At 38.2% G+C, this 16923-nt stretch overlaps 1 long non-coding RNA gene across 1 annotated transcript in view; it reads right to left on the bottom strand.

Moving 5' to 3' along the window:
- Positions 1–665: 665 nt before the first annotated feature.
- Positions 666–16923, bottom strand: part of LOC139596627 (uncharacterized) — a 162095-nt gene continuing 145837 nt past the window's right edge. The window contains exons 4-5 of the long non-coding RNA XR_011681377.1: positions 2136–2252; positions 666–1042 (exon numbers count right to left, since the gene is read on the bottom strand). This is a non-coding gene — a long non-coding RNA (uncharacterized lncRNA). The remainder of the gene's footprint in view (positions 1043–2135; positions 2253–16923) is intronic.

Here is a 16923-nt window from a genome sequence, read left to right as displayed (position 1 = left end):
GAGCTGTGTGAGTTAAACAAATAGAAACCCCAAAGTATTTATCTTACCCCTCCCTCTTTTACAAAAAGCTTAATATGGATATCTTCCTTCAAATTACTTATGGTGAGTTAGAGTCATAGAAGAGTTTGGGTTGGAGAGGACATTCATAGATCTAGCCCAATACCCCTCCAAGTGAACTGGTTTATCTTCTACCAGATCAGGTAGCTCAGAGCCCCATCCAACTTGACCTTGAATGTTTCCAGCAATGGGGCATCTACTGCCTCTCTGGAAAATGTGCTGTGGTTCTTCACCACCCTCATCATAAATAATTTCTTCCATATATCAGGCCTGAATCAACCCTCTTTTAATTTAAAAACATTATGCTTACTAAACTTTAAATTGGGAAAAAAATAATTTCCACTATAAAAATAGTTCATAAGTTCAATCTAAAACTGCTAGTTGTTCATCACTGTCATTTATGTATCTGTCAATAGCTAAGAAAATACTGTCCTAATAAAACAGTAGGCTGCAATCAGCTATTAATATAATTCAGTGACTTGGCAAAAGCCAAGTGAAAGTTGTTCATTAACTCACATATTTTTACAAGTTAGAGACCCATGGCAGCAATCTCACAACAAGGATATTAACTGGAATGAAGTTATAAAACATTTTATGGAAGCAAAAAGTACACACAATCATATTTTATTAACAAATTCTTAACCTTAGAAATTTCAGTGCTCATATTCAAATCCCCCGGTCAGCTTACCCCAGAGAGAAGGTACTCTTAGAGACTACCTTCTTACTTAGAGAAGGCCTTGTTCCTTCTCTAAGTCCAGTGGACTTTTGTGAGGAATGATTCAAGTAGAAGGATAGTCAAAACAATTGAAAATTTGGAATGTGAAATAGGTCTATTACCAATTGCCTCTGTTGGTTGCCATGAAGGGAGCAGGAAAAAAAGAAAAATGTTGTCACAGTCTTCAAAGTTTCATAAAGACACATCTGTGAGTTCGCAGTTCTTTGCAAAGCTTCTGCAAAAGCATCAGGTGTTGGTTTTTTAAAAACCCTTTAAGGAATTAAAAGCCAAGTATTGGTATCAGTTCCATACTGACTAAACATAAATTCATTGTATATGTTACAGAGATGCTGGAATTACTGTCAGTTTTGAGGACACTGTATGTGCATGTAAATATATGCACACTATATATACATATATATATCTATATATATATATATGCTATATATAGATATATAAATATACACACACACACACACAAATACACAAAGTGATTTTTAGTATCAGTATTGTCCCACGTAAGCAACTGACCATTGTGCCTGATTGGAAAAACTATCACTTCCAAAAGAAACCAGTACTGAGCAATGGAACACAAAGGGATCACCTCACTACAACTGCACAGCTTATCTAGTTTTTTGGATTTTCTCCTTTTGGGAAGGCTACTGTGGGGCATTCATGGATTTCGGACACATCAGCTTCTATCCTGAACTTTCTTATACTTCTATTACATCCTGAGTGATTTTCTTTCAAGAAATCTTGTTGATCATAGAATCACAGAATGTTTAAATGTTGGGAGGGACCACAGTGGGTTATCTGGTCCAACCTCTCTGCTCAAGCTGGATCATCCCAGAGCACATGGCACAGGATTGTGTCCAGAGGGTTCTGGAATATATCCCATGAGAGAGACACCACTCCCTCTCTGGGCAGCCTGTTCCAGTGCTCAGTCACTGCACAGTGAAGAAATTCTTCCTCATGTTGAGCTGGAACTTCCTGTGCATCAGTCCCTTCACCACCTTTGTGGCCTCCACTGAAGCCAGGTGCTCCACATCTCTGTGTCCTGAGGAGCCCAGAATGTGGTTCATATCTGTAATGAACCACAACTCTTGTGCCAGTGGGCACAGCACTCCAGAGTGGCCTCAGCAGGGCTGAGGAGAGGGGCAGGATCACCTGCCTGCCCTGCTGGCACTCCTTCCCGAGGCACCCAGGATCCCGTTGGCCCACAGGGCACTGCTGGCTCAGGGACAGCTCATTTTCCACCAGGAGCCCCGGGTCCTTCTCCACAGAGCTGCCTCCCTGCAGGTCAGCCCCAGCCTGTGCTGCTGCCTGGGGTTGTTCCTCCCCATGTGCAGGACTCTGCACTTACCCTTGATGAACTTCAGCCACCCTGTCTGTCTCTCCAGCCTGTCCAGGTCCCTCCCAAGGCTGCACAGCTCTCAGGGGGATCGGCTGCTCCTCCCAGCATTGTGTCATCAGCAAACTCCTGAAAACATGCAGAAAGATTATGTTAAATTAGAGAAATGTATTTCTCTAGTATCTTGACCACTTTAAATTTGATATGATAGTTTTGATTTGATATGATAGTTTTCAAAATTCTTTATTCATTACAGATATGAACCACAACTCTTTCTTTTTTATTTTTTAAACATAACATTTAAAAACTATTTAGCCATACAATTTATTGATATATCTGTAGACAATGTCTCTTTTCTGACTGAGTGCTATTTCTTTGGGTGTTCACACCATATAAAAACTTGTAAAGTCTATTAGCAGAAAAAATAAATACATTAAATACTTTTTTTATTTCCTCTGCCCAGAGGTTCTTTGCCAGGGAAGATGCTCTAATTCTCACCTACCTCAAAATTAGCAATGCATTCTACATGTAAAGAAAATTGTTAACCCAGGAGTCATAAATCAGATTTATTGCAAGAAAGAAAAAACCCTGTTTTTCCATCAAATTCCATTTTTCTGTAACAGTCTCTCAGCTGTTACTTTGATAATCTCTGCTTGATTCTGCAGTCACTTAATTGGGGATCTTCCAAGCCACATTATGTTCATCTGATGGTAGAATTTATCTCCTCAGGCAACAAATTTGGGGACCAGAATTTATCCACCAAGAGATTTAATTCCACTGAAGGGTAAATTAAGGTGGATTTGTAATGTCTTTGTTTATCCTAAAAAATTAAATATATTGAAAAAGTTGAAAGCAGATTTAATTTAAAAGAAAAGTAAGGCCATTATATAAACAGCAGCAGATCTCATCCAGAATATGTCACATAAATATCATACTATCAAACAAGAAATGTAAATTATCATACATACTCTATAATTGAAAAGTGTATTATACATTAGTGAAGTCACCCATTTATCTAATCATAATCAGTTCCAATAAAATCTCATTTAGGAAAGTTGAATGTAGTTCAGGGTGGATGGTTATGAGGATATCACTCATGTGAGTATGCACCGAAACAGTTTTGAAAGACAGTTTGTATACATAGAAATCCAATTATTGCCTACCTCATCTGAAAGGAACTTTCTCTGATAAGGGCTAAAACTGTGGCATTCAGAACTACCATAAAAGTAAAGCAAGTATACTGAGCAATGGCTTTAAATGTTTTTAAAAAAATTTGTACTCCAACAAGACATTTGCAAAAGTCAATACATTAAAACACCATGTTATTCTTGTAAGAGAGGCTTTAAAATCAGAGAAAAAACCTGATATGTCATTTGAAAGTTCTGATGATTTACAACAGACTGGATCCAAACCTCTCATGACTGGTTATAAATCCAACCTTTCAGCAGTAGAAGAATTTACCAAACATTTGCAAGTCTGTTGCAAAAGGTGCTGAAGTGCAACAATTTTCTACCGCTGCTACTCTTCTGCTGTAGCATTTTAGGTTAAAAAGTCTCCGGACAGGAGAAATAAGTGATTTTATTGAGCTTGTTGACATAAACCCCAACAAAACAGACTAATTTTCCTATTCATAAATTGCAAATGAAACATGGAAACATTTGCAATCTTGATTTCGATAACAATGCTGGTGACTTAATCCAGCAATAAATTAATCTGAATAGAATGTATGTCATGACTGCAGCAGAAGAAGCAGTTCATGGTGAATATGTGATTTGGTATCATGAGCACTTCTGAAGTTAGCATAATTGTTTCTTTAATTCTGTTTCTCTATTTGTTGTTCAAAGCTACTCATTTAATTACTTGCAATAATTTCTCTTAACCTATGGATTATTTATTATATACCTATCACTCTTCCATCATTGCTGCCTCAGCTATACTGAGGCATACTTTTGTCTCTTCTACATGCTCCAAAATTCAGACTTTCTAAAGAGCTGGTCTGCACTCCATTGTGAATACTCACATATGTACATATGGATGGCAATATTTACATGCAGATATATTCAAACTATTTGTGAATGGGCCAATAGCATAGAGAGTTACAACCCAAATATCTACATGTCTTTGCTAAATGGGTTACAAGAAGATAGAAAACAAACTTGAGAAAAAGAATAACCATATATCCTCTTGAATTTTTTGGTACTTACTATGCTCCAGGTATCAGTACCCACCAATATCCATCAAATACTGTGATTCCACCATATTTCTTATATTGTGATTTGTTTGTTTCTTCACAAAATCCAGTGGATTCTGAACAAGGGGCTTCTTCAGAAACCCATGGGGGAAGAAAAAGCTATTTTAACTACCCTGGTTTTGCAGCTGTAGCTAGCCCTGATTTGCTCAGCTAGATGCGTAACCATACATACATGCAATTTATCCAATTTTAACAATTTAGAACAGACTAGGGCACTTAGAACATAACCATGATGATCCACGGGAGTGATCAGGATACCTTATTCCCATTTCTGTGTTCTGTTGCAATATTTAAAAGTAGGAGAGGGCTAATTTACAAGTTTACAGTCTGTTTTTATAAGGGAATTACCAAGGAGTTTTCAACCACGTGTAGATGGAAACCAGACTGAACACTATACTAGCAAACATTTCCTGTTTAAATTGACTCTTGACTAGATATTGGCCATCTCCCACCTCTCTGCACCTCTTCAATTCGATGAAATGTGGACACCTCCAAAGTTCCATATGCAGCTCTGTAAGAATTCACTGTGGTATCACTCATTTCCATTTCTAAGTAGGCTTGATTGTGACTTGATTGACCTGATCCAAATTATCTGCTGTGCTCACTCTCCAGCCTTGAGACCATCTATGTTGTTGTGACACTGCTGGGAGATGTCCTCTGCAGTCACTCTCTGATCAAACCCAAGTGAAGCTGAAAAATGCTATGTGCCTTCATATATCTCACTTCACAGATCCCTCATCCACTTCTCTCTCCGTAATCCTGCTGTTCTTCCTGCTATTTTCTTCTCAAACTGTAGGAACACAGACCACAGGTGGAGGAATGCCCAGCATTTACAAATACTGCCAACAAACCCTCTGAATTAACAAGAGCCTGGGGCTGAGCATATGGAACTGCCCAGGGAAGTAAGGTGCACTCAGATTACACATACACCTGGGAGGATGATTCTTTCTCAGCTCCACTGCATTTAAACTCACCCACCATCACATAATTCTAATGACAAAACACAGCACAAAAAGGAGATCTAGCTCATCTCTCCAGAAGATTACTGTTCTAGAAAGGCCAAATAGCACCAAGAACTAGATGGGTTCCCAACACAAATTTAAAGAGAAGGTCAAATACTGCAAGCTCAAAGGCTTTTACAGCTGAAGAACTATGTCTAGTGAGATTCAGGAGGTGACAAGGTGCAGGAGGAATGCTACACCCAATATTTCTACTTAGAATTTCATTCCATTCTCCGACTGTCCCAACTGCTTTAAGAGATCATCTTCACCTCAGCCTGTAAAAAATAGTGTTATTAATGTACTGGTATGAAGACCAACTCTTGTAACAATATTTTAAAAATCCACTCCTTAATATTTTGGTATCAATCCTGTAAGATTCAGCTTGACAAATGGTATGAAAGGCCTCACTTGAAAAATCTCGTTCACTTTGAGAACTCTAACACCCATTCCCTAGAGAACTTATTTTTTTGCAGTCCCAACAGAATATGTGAACTTTAAATTATTTCATTTAAGAAAAATAAATCTACAGTAGAAAAAAAATCTGTAAAGTTATGCAGAAAGCTAAAACCTGCTTACTCTTCTCCTTCCCAGTTCATATCATCTAGCTTAAACCAGCAGTGAATTATTTTGAAATATGTTGGGCTTTAGCCAGCAGTTTAAATGAATATATGTGATTTAGTTCATATTTTCAGGCCTCTTTATTAAATACCTCCCAGTTCCATCTTGCCTAATATTTGATCCAGCAAGTTTAATGACCATTCCTTCATTAAACATTACAAGCTTTTTAAGACCCTGACAGTGCTGCATTTCATCCTATAACCTAGTGCTGCTACAAAGTCAACACTGTGTGCCAAGTTAATCCCTCGTGTCCACTAATTATGTCCAGTGCTGCAGCTTCTTGGGTGAGCCTGAATCAGTGGGGAAGTGCAGGATTTCCAGGCCAATGGATTCGGCACTCCAGCTATATCTCATGTCTTGACACTAGATGTCAGCGAAGGGTAATTGTTGTCTCAATTTAGAGGCCAGCCTAGGTAGCTGCTAGCAACCTCTGTTAATGTTTTATAGCAAAGGTGAAGTATAGCTTAATACAAGCATCTGACATATATTACAATAAAAAAGGATATAGTTGTCTAGTGTTTTTAAAGTCAGTCATAAAAGATGAATAATGATGCAGTTTAAAGCTAAAAGACAGCTGCCAAGCTGAATGGCTTTGATGGATGTCTAAACACCCAGTGTAGAGAAAACCTGTTCCCTAGAGACCACCATCCAAAAAATTAATTACTACAATTCAGCATCTTTAAATGTGCCACTTAATATACTGCCACCATAATTAAATTTCCAGCCCTGTGACCTTGAGACCATTTCCTGAGATAATAAATGAGATCAAGGTTTAATCAATGCAGATGCAAGTAGAAACTGTCCGAGGAAGCACAAAACCATCACAATGTAGTCAAGGTCAGGAAAGAAAAACCAAGTGAAGCTGCGAGTCAACACTAATTGCTTTCTTATGATAAAAGATGTTTATTTTAATTTGCTTTATTTGCAAACAGTTCCATTGTGTACTCTCTGACAGCAGCTTTTAAACTCTAGCCACAGACGAAGTCAGTAGAGGGCATATTTGTCTCCTTGTGTAGATAAGCACTTTCTGGAGCAAGTGAAGCCATATTTGGTTGCACACTGAGATCTGATAGCTCATCACACATCAAACAATACAGAGACAAGACACAACTGACTGCCTCAGGTACACTCCTTTCTCTCTGGTGCAAGAAACCAAACAAAAAAGAAGAGACTTTGGGTAGTGATATGGAGATGTGAGAGCTATTTTACGTCCTTTTGAAGTTGGAGTGACACAAAGGGTATGGCCTGACTTCTACTTTTGGACTGTATTAAAATGCGAAATCAGATGCTGTATATGCATGTACAATGTGTCTGGTAAATACAGAAGTAGCTGTGTTTATATATAAAACCACCAGAAACATGCAACACCACCCAGCAGAGGACCTATTATTTTGGCAGAGGTAAATATTATTGGGGCATTCAACTTAATGAGTTGAAGTGAAAGTCTCTGGAACTGAGCCAAATCTCCTTAATTGTATGCTCTTAGAGAAATTATAAGCAGCTGATTATGGGGGTGGGGAGTCATACACTAAACAAAAATAATGTAACTTTTTGAGACAGCCTTGTTTAGAGGTAGCCTTCCTTAATTCCAACAAGTCTAGAGTGGAAAAAAGTTTGTGTTCTGATATCTGAACCCTCAGAACCTGAAAAAGCATAGAAGTCATCAGTAAGAGAGAAGAGACTGTGAAACAATGCAGACAGTACATCTTTGAATAATAGTACTTAGACATACTGTTTTGTAAAATAGGTATTAAACAACAATATCAATCTTGTCAACATTAAATAGATTCAATTATGACCACTGTAAATTCCAAGGTGAAACTGTATCTGATATAATAGAAATAACCTCTATAAATACCTCAAGCAGATCAGGGGGCCTGGTGTGATATACAGAACCCCAGTAGCAACAGGGAGCTCTGAATTTACTCCATAGTGAGGCCAATTTTTGGTACAAAAATTTGTATCAAACCCTAAAAAGGACAAAACAAGACAGTCCAATAACCAAGAGTGAGTAGAGAGTTCCAGTCCCAGAGGAGCTCCATAGCCATGGGGACAGGGGAAGTAAGAGCCTGCTGCACTGCAGCTTTGACTTCACAGAAGGGTTCCAGGGATAACTCCTCAGGCCCTGTTCCCTGAGCACGCGAGTCACAGCACTGTGCTGTCCTGGGACTCCTCCTGTTCAAGGGGACATCCTGAAGGTGCACTGAGGGTGATTAACACAGTTATCTTCTGGTCAAAGCCTACCAACTACCCTGGAGAAAGGGAAAGTATTGGTAAAACTGTCAGGTCTACAATGTGATGCAACTAAATCACCTCTAGGACTCAATCCAGCCATAAGCCTAAAAGATAAGTAGTAGTAGCCTAGAAAAACAAACAAACAAATCAACCAAACCCCCAAGGTATTACTGTCTCAGAACAAGGTCTTCTGGGGGATGGAGATAGACAGTAGAATTTTACTTGACTGAGGCTGAGACAGTACTATACTGAAAAATCCAACATTTGTTGAAACTTGCGCTTGTTTCAACTTCAGTTGAATGCCTTTAAATTTGGATTCAAAATATCTGCTGAAGTTAACACTTTCAAAATTTCCATGGGCTTTTGTCTACATTCCTGTGTTGGTAGGTCAGCTGGGAAATGCCCTCTCCCCAACTTGAAACTTCCTCCTGTCATTCTGTAAGTACCAGTGAGACCTCTAGAGAATGAAAGTAAGGGGAAACAAAGCCTTAACTCTTAAGTGACAGGCTGGTGCTGTAAATAATGCACTGTTCTAACACATTCCCAGGAAATCTCATTGCATGACAGTCAGTCTGCCAACACTGGCAGTTCCCATCTTTTCTTATTGAAAGATCTATTTAGATGCATCAAGACAACCTGAAGGCTACTTCTGATAACAACAATGGGCAGTTTTAAAGGAGAACAGGCAACATTTCAATTACAAATTTCTATTTTTTTTTTTAGCCTAATTTGGGCTCTTTGTGATAAACAAGATGTTTTACATATGCCTAGTAGTAATAATTGATAGTTCATGCTTCTTTGTGTTATACTTGTTAAAATATTTGCATTTAAAAGCAAAGTTGGACTTCTAGCTCTAGGCTATGTATGTGTTTTTCCTAAGGAGTCTCACTAGAAGAAACATTTTGAATTATAATTGTCTTCCAAATCTGAAATTAAGAGAGACAGAAAACTGTTAACCCTTCACTTAGATCACTTATCTATGTGAAAACAAAATGTGATTTAGGAAAGTTTAGTAGAGACCTAGTAGATATTCTGGAATCACTTGACTCTCCCTGTATCCAATCACAAAGATTAGACATATGACTACAGATTACTTAGGCTGTGAGGGGTTGGAAGATCAGGCCTCAGGTAATTAGAGCATCAGAACATTGTACTTTATGAGGAGATCAGTTTTACACTTTAAAGCTTTATAGCCTGGTTCAGAGAAGCAATTTACTTGAAACTTTACAGAAAGTAGTAATAGATTATGAAAGAAAGATCCAATGTTCAAAACAGCTCTTGAACTACTCACACAAGCTTTCCTTACCTCCAAAAAGCTGTGTTGTATAGAATGCTTCCTATGTTGGACGTAGGGTGCTTTCCATTGTATGCATGACAGAAATATGGAATACAGGGATGCAAATACAATGTTTTTAACTGAGGCATCTATAAGAAAGGATATAACATTTGAACAACATTTTCAAAAGTGACTTGTTACTTTGGGATGTGCATAGGGAAACATTAAGAGTACTCTTCAAGAGGCTGAGGAGATAGAGACATCTGTCTCTGCTGCTCCTTCTCCTCAGGGGAACCACTGCTCACACTCTTCTCCCCTGCTCCAGCACAGGGTCCCTCCCCTAGAACACAGTCCTGCACAAAATTCTCCAACATGAGTCCAATCCCAAGGCTGCAGTTCTTCACATCCTGCTCAGAGTCCCCAGAGTCCCAAGTTCTGCCACCAAACCTGCTCCAGCGTGGGCTCTTCCCCATAGGTCCTGACAGGCTGGTCCTGATTTCCCACAGAGTCATGGCCTCCTTCAGGCACCCTGCTCTGACGTGGTCTCCCTCCAGGGGCTGCAGGTGGATTTCTGCTCCACCATGGACTTCCATGGGCTGCAGGAAAATCTGCTCTAGTGGCTTGAGCACCTCCACACTCCCCTTTTCCACTGAACTTGGTGTCAGCAGAATTTCTCTCCTGTATTCTCATTCACCTCCCCAACTGCAATGGCTGTTGTGCAAGTTCTCCCTGCTTCTGGAAGAAATTGTATCCCATCCCCTGTTGCTGACAGGCTCAGCCCTGGCCAGCAGTGGGTCTGTCCTGGAGCTGGCTGGCATTGGCTCTATCAGACACGGGGAAAGTTTCTGGTGCCTTCTGGCACCTTCTCTCAGACACCACTCCTGGAGCCTCCCACTACCAAAGCCTTGCCACACAAACCAAATCTGTTGCTAAACCTGACAGAACTCTACGGCTGCTGTAGAGCTGGGCCTCCCTCTTCCCTCCCACACTTATGCATTCTTTCAACAGATTTTGTGCCAAATCATACCTATTTTAATCTTTCCTGTTTTGCTCTTGGTCAGTAAAAATCATCTAGAAAAAAAATTTTAAATGTGTCTAGAAAAAGAAATGAGAATGAATTAACAACTTGACAGTGGCAAGTTGTGAACTACTTTCTTCTGTAGATACAGAAAATCATATTGTTTTGTAAGATCAATTTGAGGTAAAAAATAGTGTAGATTAAATAGTTTGCAATATTATTCTTTGGTCAAGAAGGACATCAGTGTATATACATCAGTCACTATATCCAGCTGAGGGCCTTGCCCACAGTGTCCCAATCAAAAAAATGAAGTTTTAATTGGCTTTGAAATACTTAATTGTCCTTGCCAAATATGGGCATCAACATGTTTTGCTGGAATAAGAGACTTTTTATTAATAGATTCCTTTTTCACGTCCTCCACTGAAGATGAGAGAACTAAGTGCTTACAGTGAAACAGTAGGGAGGCTTATTAAATCAATACACATCTGTTAGATAATGGGCTCTAAGTCAAGAATGTTATTCTGAAAACCTCTCAGCAAAATGCTGCTTGTTTGGCACTGTTTTCTTACAGCTATTCCCTCGTTGAAGAATCCCCTCCAGAGCTGACCATCTATTTTGTAATGTTCAGTTCCTAACAAGCGTGTCCAAACATCTCTGCCAAATGGAAAGGATTCTCCAAAAATCTCAGGCAATATTCTCAATTATGCCAGCAAGTGACAGCAAGAGGCTGTGAAGTTTAAATCTCTTCATCCCACAACAGAAGGTTAAGGCCTTAAGAACACTATGTTATCTAATAGGAACCAAAAAATCCCCTATACCAGTTGCAATATACTGAGAACAATTTGTAATGACATCTTGAAATATGACAAAATTAGACATAGATATATATCAATACACAAATATAAAATATATTAATGTATTAAATATATATTATATGATTCATGCTCCTCAATTAAAAATACTTCACTTGCATATCTGTTGGGACATGTGGGCCGTTCGTGTGTATGATCAGCATCTCTCAGCTCAGTCAGCAGACACTGTTCCTAAGCATTCCACCTCTCTCTTATAAAGCCTCTCTAAAAGAGTCACTTCCCAGGCTGTGTGTGCATTCTCATCTTTTTTCTGTCTTGCTTATTTTTGGTGCAAAACGTGTGAGGCAAAGATCGCCCCTTGCAGTACCTATGAACTGCTCAGCAATTTCATTCAGAGTCCCTGGGCATTATTGTAATAAATCGGAGTAAAATAATATTTACCTGGTTAGAGATGGGTAAACATTTTACCTTTACCATGCTAAAATAAGCACACCTCAATTCCTAGCTGGTGTGCTTGTATTACTTCAGAATGGAACAATAAAGAAACTTTAAAATTAACATATATTTAGTGATGTAATTGTAATGAAGAGAAGCCTGTGCAAATTGCAAAGCAAGATGCTCTGAAAAAAATGGCAGGGAATGCAGATACCAGCTTATGCTTGTGACACTTCACTCACCCATAGTATTTTATTCCCATGATAAGCACATATTTGGCTGCTTCTGTAATACTTGAATTTGTGTTTTGTGTGCAAATGTTTTTCCTGTAGCAGGAAAACATTAATGAAAAATGTACATGTAAGGCTGTCACCTACTGACTCACCATGGTAATTCCTCATACAGTGGCTTCAGTGACAGCATTGAGCATGGGCAGAAAAACATAAGGGATGGCTGATGTTTGCACACTAAACAGTGTGAATCATAACGTGATATCAATATTAAGCTATCCCTTATAAAATGTTAAGGCCTTTTCATTTAATGAATAAGATGCTGCACAACAATAATCTGTACCTTTCCAAATTAGCCACAAACCATCTGGTTTCTCTCCAATTACTTCATTTTATTTTCTATATCTCTAAATGTTACTGACCTAAAAAAGATTTCATCAAAGGCGGTAGGAATCCTAACCCCTCTAGCAACTATTAAATTGGTCCACTCTGTGTCCTGTGCTGACAAATCATTATACTCCAGAGCCTTACAATCCATGGTAGTATCTCAATTAGGGATAAAGATGAAGCAACAGCATTCCAAATTCATCCATCCATCTAAATTTATTCTTAAATAAAACAAAAAAAAAATCAATATACAGGGATCCCTAGTCGGTCATTGCTAAGTTCACCCATAACAAAACACTGTTTCTGCAGTAAACAAACCAAGTGGTTTCAAAACAACAGTTTAAAGTTATGTACAGTGTCCTGCCTAAGTTTAATGACATTGGAAACAGCACAGTCTTCCTTTTTGTTTTCTTCCATTTTGCATTGTACAAAAGCATAGATTTAAATTTAATTTAATTTTGATTTTTAACTTAATTTTTATTTTCATTTAGAGTTTACCTTGGCTATGCTTAATGAATGAGGTCAGAGGTAACACATTCTGAAATTCAGGGTATCCAGAAAACAATAGTGAATTACTGAAAAAAACATCTGCTAAATGATTCTATTGATTTCTTAATTTTTGTTAACTGACCAACCTAGTATAGAGAGAAGAGTCCAGCTTAGCCCTTCCATTTCCAATGCTAAAACTGTTCCCAAATGCATCATAAGGCCCACAAAATTTATTACCTTTGGCACTAAAACACTGATATCATGTGCCAACTGTTCAAGAGATTTCAAGTAAACTTGGAAGTGAAACGAGATTTTTTTTTTGTCTTTTAATAGGCAAATATACATGTGGCTGAGCCACGCTTTCTAATGCTGAACGAGAATGACCAAACAATAGTAACTATTCTGCTTTTGGTGGCTCTTTTAAAGCCTAAATTTCAGTATGCTGGAAGTAGGCTCTTGAGGCAGCAGAAGCCGTTGTGGAGAAATGGAGCATTATTTGTGCCATTTCCGTAATTCCAATTTCCTGATTTTAGAAATCCAGTCTATCAGAGGCAGCAGCCACTAAATGGCTGCAATTACAGAATCCTCAGTTAAGAAAAATAAGCAAGCCCATTTCTTCTCAGAACAGCATTTGAATTGACTCTAACTAAAACCTAACTAAAAGAAAAAGAAAGAAATGCAAAAAAAAAAAAAAAAAAAGGCACAAATGCAGTGGGACCTGTGCCATCTGAGCAGGGAGTCTCTGGAGGTATAATGAGCACTTCCAACCTACTGCAGGTTTTCTGGTATGTGGTGTCACCGGTACAATAGCACTTTTTTAATTGTGGAATGATTTAAAGGATCTTAAATACAGCTATGTCTCACTACTAAATCATTTGGCATCTGCTGGAACAGTCAGGAAAATATCTGGCAGTCTTTTTGCACTCCCTTTTATTAGAGCATGTGAACTTAGACTACAAGAAATTCTCCTTTAGGCAACAAACATTCTCATTTGTCTCAATATTTGGGATACTGGGAGCCAACCAGTAGAAACTACTTGCAGTGACAGCTTTTCCACATTGCTTTGGCATCATCATCCCCCACTTATCTAGGCTAAAACAATCAAGATTTTAAACACAAAGTCACTCCCTGGATGGGCTCCATAGGCAACTAGATCCCACAACTCCCTGGGTACTTTGAACTTGTTGCGATGCTCAATATAGTTACTGGACTTAGACTCTGTTTTAATGAATCTTGAGACAATGCTGAAGATACCTTAATGATTTTATAGCTTTAGATGCTTATAATAAAGTCTGTAATTTACCTATTTCTCCTTATCTTACAGGTGCCTCAATGAACACAACTATTGCAAATTAAATTTGAAACACTCATTCTGTCATCGAATAGTGGGAATTTTCTGCTTATGTTTTACCAGTATTTTCAATTTAGCCATCAATTTTTTTGTTTCAAAGAACTTAGCAGATCCCACACACACACTAACTTCAGTAGGAGACCAAGGGCTGATCTAATTACTAACTAATCTGATCTAATCACTGACAAGCTGTCAGTCTAGGAAGGTTAGGTGACTGTAGGTATAGTTATTTTCACTAGCTCTATCCTTTTGAAATAAAACAGAGGTTGAGAGAAAACATTATCTTTACATAATTCCAATATCAGGGTGCAGCTAGCTGCCCACCCCACCCAGTGGCATTTCATGCATTTCAAGCCATGACTACTTTAATGCACCACATGCCATTCTGTTAGCTTGGCACTCCTAAAAGGGGAGCACTAAAATTACAGGTCATGGTGGGCACAAAAGGAAAACAATCAGCTTCAGAAAAGGAGTACTCTAGTTGCTAGACAAAAATTAATTAATTCATTTTGCTTTTTCAAAATGAAGTACAAGCCAGGTGAACACATTAATGCTGACTGTTCATCCAGGTGGGGACCATGCAGCTTTAATGGTTTACCTGCAGTTTTACAGTTATCTTAAGATGTGGTTGCTGTCTGTTGCTATGTTGTTACTTGTTCACTTAAAAACAATAGTTCTAATACTAGAATTTTTATTCTGAATAACCTTTTTTTCAGTCATTGCAGTGTCATATGTATTGGTGGGTCAAAATTTATAGCAAATTTTAAGTTCTCTTCCTGTGGAACAGAAAGTCTTAAGGCAGTTCTTCTTTGGCTAAGTGGTTTTTTGATTCTAAGATCATTAAGCTGTTTTTTCCCCTCTGCAGTTCAGAACTAATTCTTCTAATTGTAACCCCACATTTTGCTATTAATATGGGAGCAGTGAATATTTACACTGTGGGTGTTATGTACTGTAAACACATCTCTGGCATAACACTCACCAGCTTCAAAGTCCTTTGAAGCAGCCTTGATTCTGACTACCCCAGTTCCATCTGAATTACATCACTGTCTGTAAGGGAACAGCCTGGTACCTACTGTGAAATGAATACTCCTGCTATATCAATCTTTCCTAAATTTAGTATTTTATTGTGACCCATGACTTAATTCACCTTTTGTACTGCTGTGTTTGGTTATAATTTTATCTATTAATCATGTTAATCCAATAGATTGTGACTTAATCAAATGCAAGTCAATTACTTAGTCAAATTATATTTTTAATGAAAGACATTTTTTAAGGTTGTATACCAATTAGGGATGTGTTTAGAAAAGTGTGGACAGCTTTAGAGCATGGGAACATTTGACTCTGCCCTGAGAAGGTAGTTTTCATATCCACTTCCAGGTCAAGTAGTTTGAAGAACACTTCTGAACAGCAGGCAGTTGTACCTGTGCACCCACCTAAAAAAATACCTGCATGGCTGCATGCTGTCAGATCCCAGGAAGGGATTAGGCTGGGTAGGCTTTGAAGAAGAGCCCATGACTTACCACATTAGCATTAAAATTAAGAGGAAGATTGCACTGTACAGCTCTAACTTTGAGAGGTTTGCTTGCATCTGATACATTAAGTTGCCTAACAGGTGTGTCCAATGTCACCAGTCCAACACCAAGATACCAAATGGCACCTTCAAGTTCCACAATGTACTCACCTTGGAAAGGAAAGGTTGTCCTTAATATCTGGAGACTGCCTCAGGTACCTGTGCTTGTGTCTCATTGGAAGGACAGGAATGTGAAAGTGCAGAGAACTGAGCAACTTAGGGATAAAATACTCTGACTTTATGGAGGGTAAAGTATTCAGCTCCTAGTCTTGTTTTTGTTTGATAATCCATTACACATTTTCTTCTAAATCTGACCAGTTTTCAGGTTCCCCCCCCCCTTTTTTTTTTTTTTTTAATTTCATTTTCCAGGTGAGGCACTTGATAAACTTCACTAGAGCTTGAATTAGACTGTGGCCAGTATCAAAGGCTCCAAAACAGTAACACGAGTGATTGCATGAGGCAGGCAGGAAGGAAGGCCCAGCTTCACACTTGTTCCTCTCTACTGTACACCTCATTTTTCTTTCTTACTGAGATGTGTCAAGCTGATCCTTGGTCCCATTTTAAAATATTCTGGTTTTCAATGCAAACATTTGATACATGATGCAATTATTCTGTTGTTAAAATGGAGGATGTCACTTAACTACCAAGCTCATTCCACACAGTGAGCTTTTAAAATGGCATTTTGTAGGTTCTAAGAAGTTTTCTTTCTAGGATGAAATTTAAATATTTTGGCTTCAATTTATGCTATGCAGCTGACCAGAAGGGACTCTAGTTGGAAAGTGGAACTTCTTATATCCTTCTTATATATATGCTTATGTATATAATTATATAGGGAAGACTTGGAAGGCAACAGCTTTCCAAACTTTGAATTTGCATAGTAAAACAAACATTAAGAATGCAGAAGACTTGGTCTAATACTGAGTGACATAAAACACAAAATACTTTTAGTCCGCAGATACACTGCATACAAAAGAGGAATATTTCAAGGAAACTAACCTTTATCACTTAAATTTGACCCTTTGCATTATTTTACTGACAAATACCTTACTGAAGAAGTAATCTCTAATTATATTACCAATATAATTGAAGTCTCCCCAAATGTCCAGTTTGAAGTAAATTAGCAATCT

The sequence above is a fragment of the Agelaius tricolor genome, unplaced genomic scaffold (assembly GCF_023055355.1).
Source record: "Agelaius tricolor isolate 1412-34295 unplaced genomic scaffold, bAgeTri1.0.p SCAF_16, whole genome shotgun sequence".
Lineage (NCBI taxonomy): Eukaryota > Metazoa > Chordata > Aves > Passeriformes > Icteridae > Agelaius > Agelaius tricolor.
This window is presented reverse-complemented; position numbering and strand designations above follow the sequence as displayed.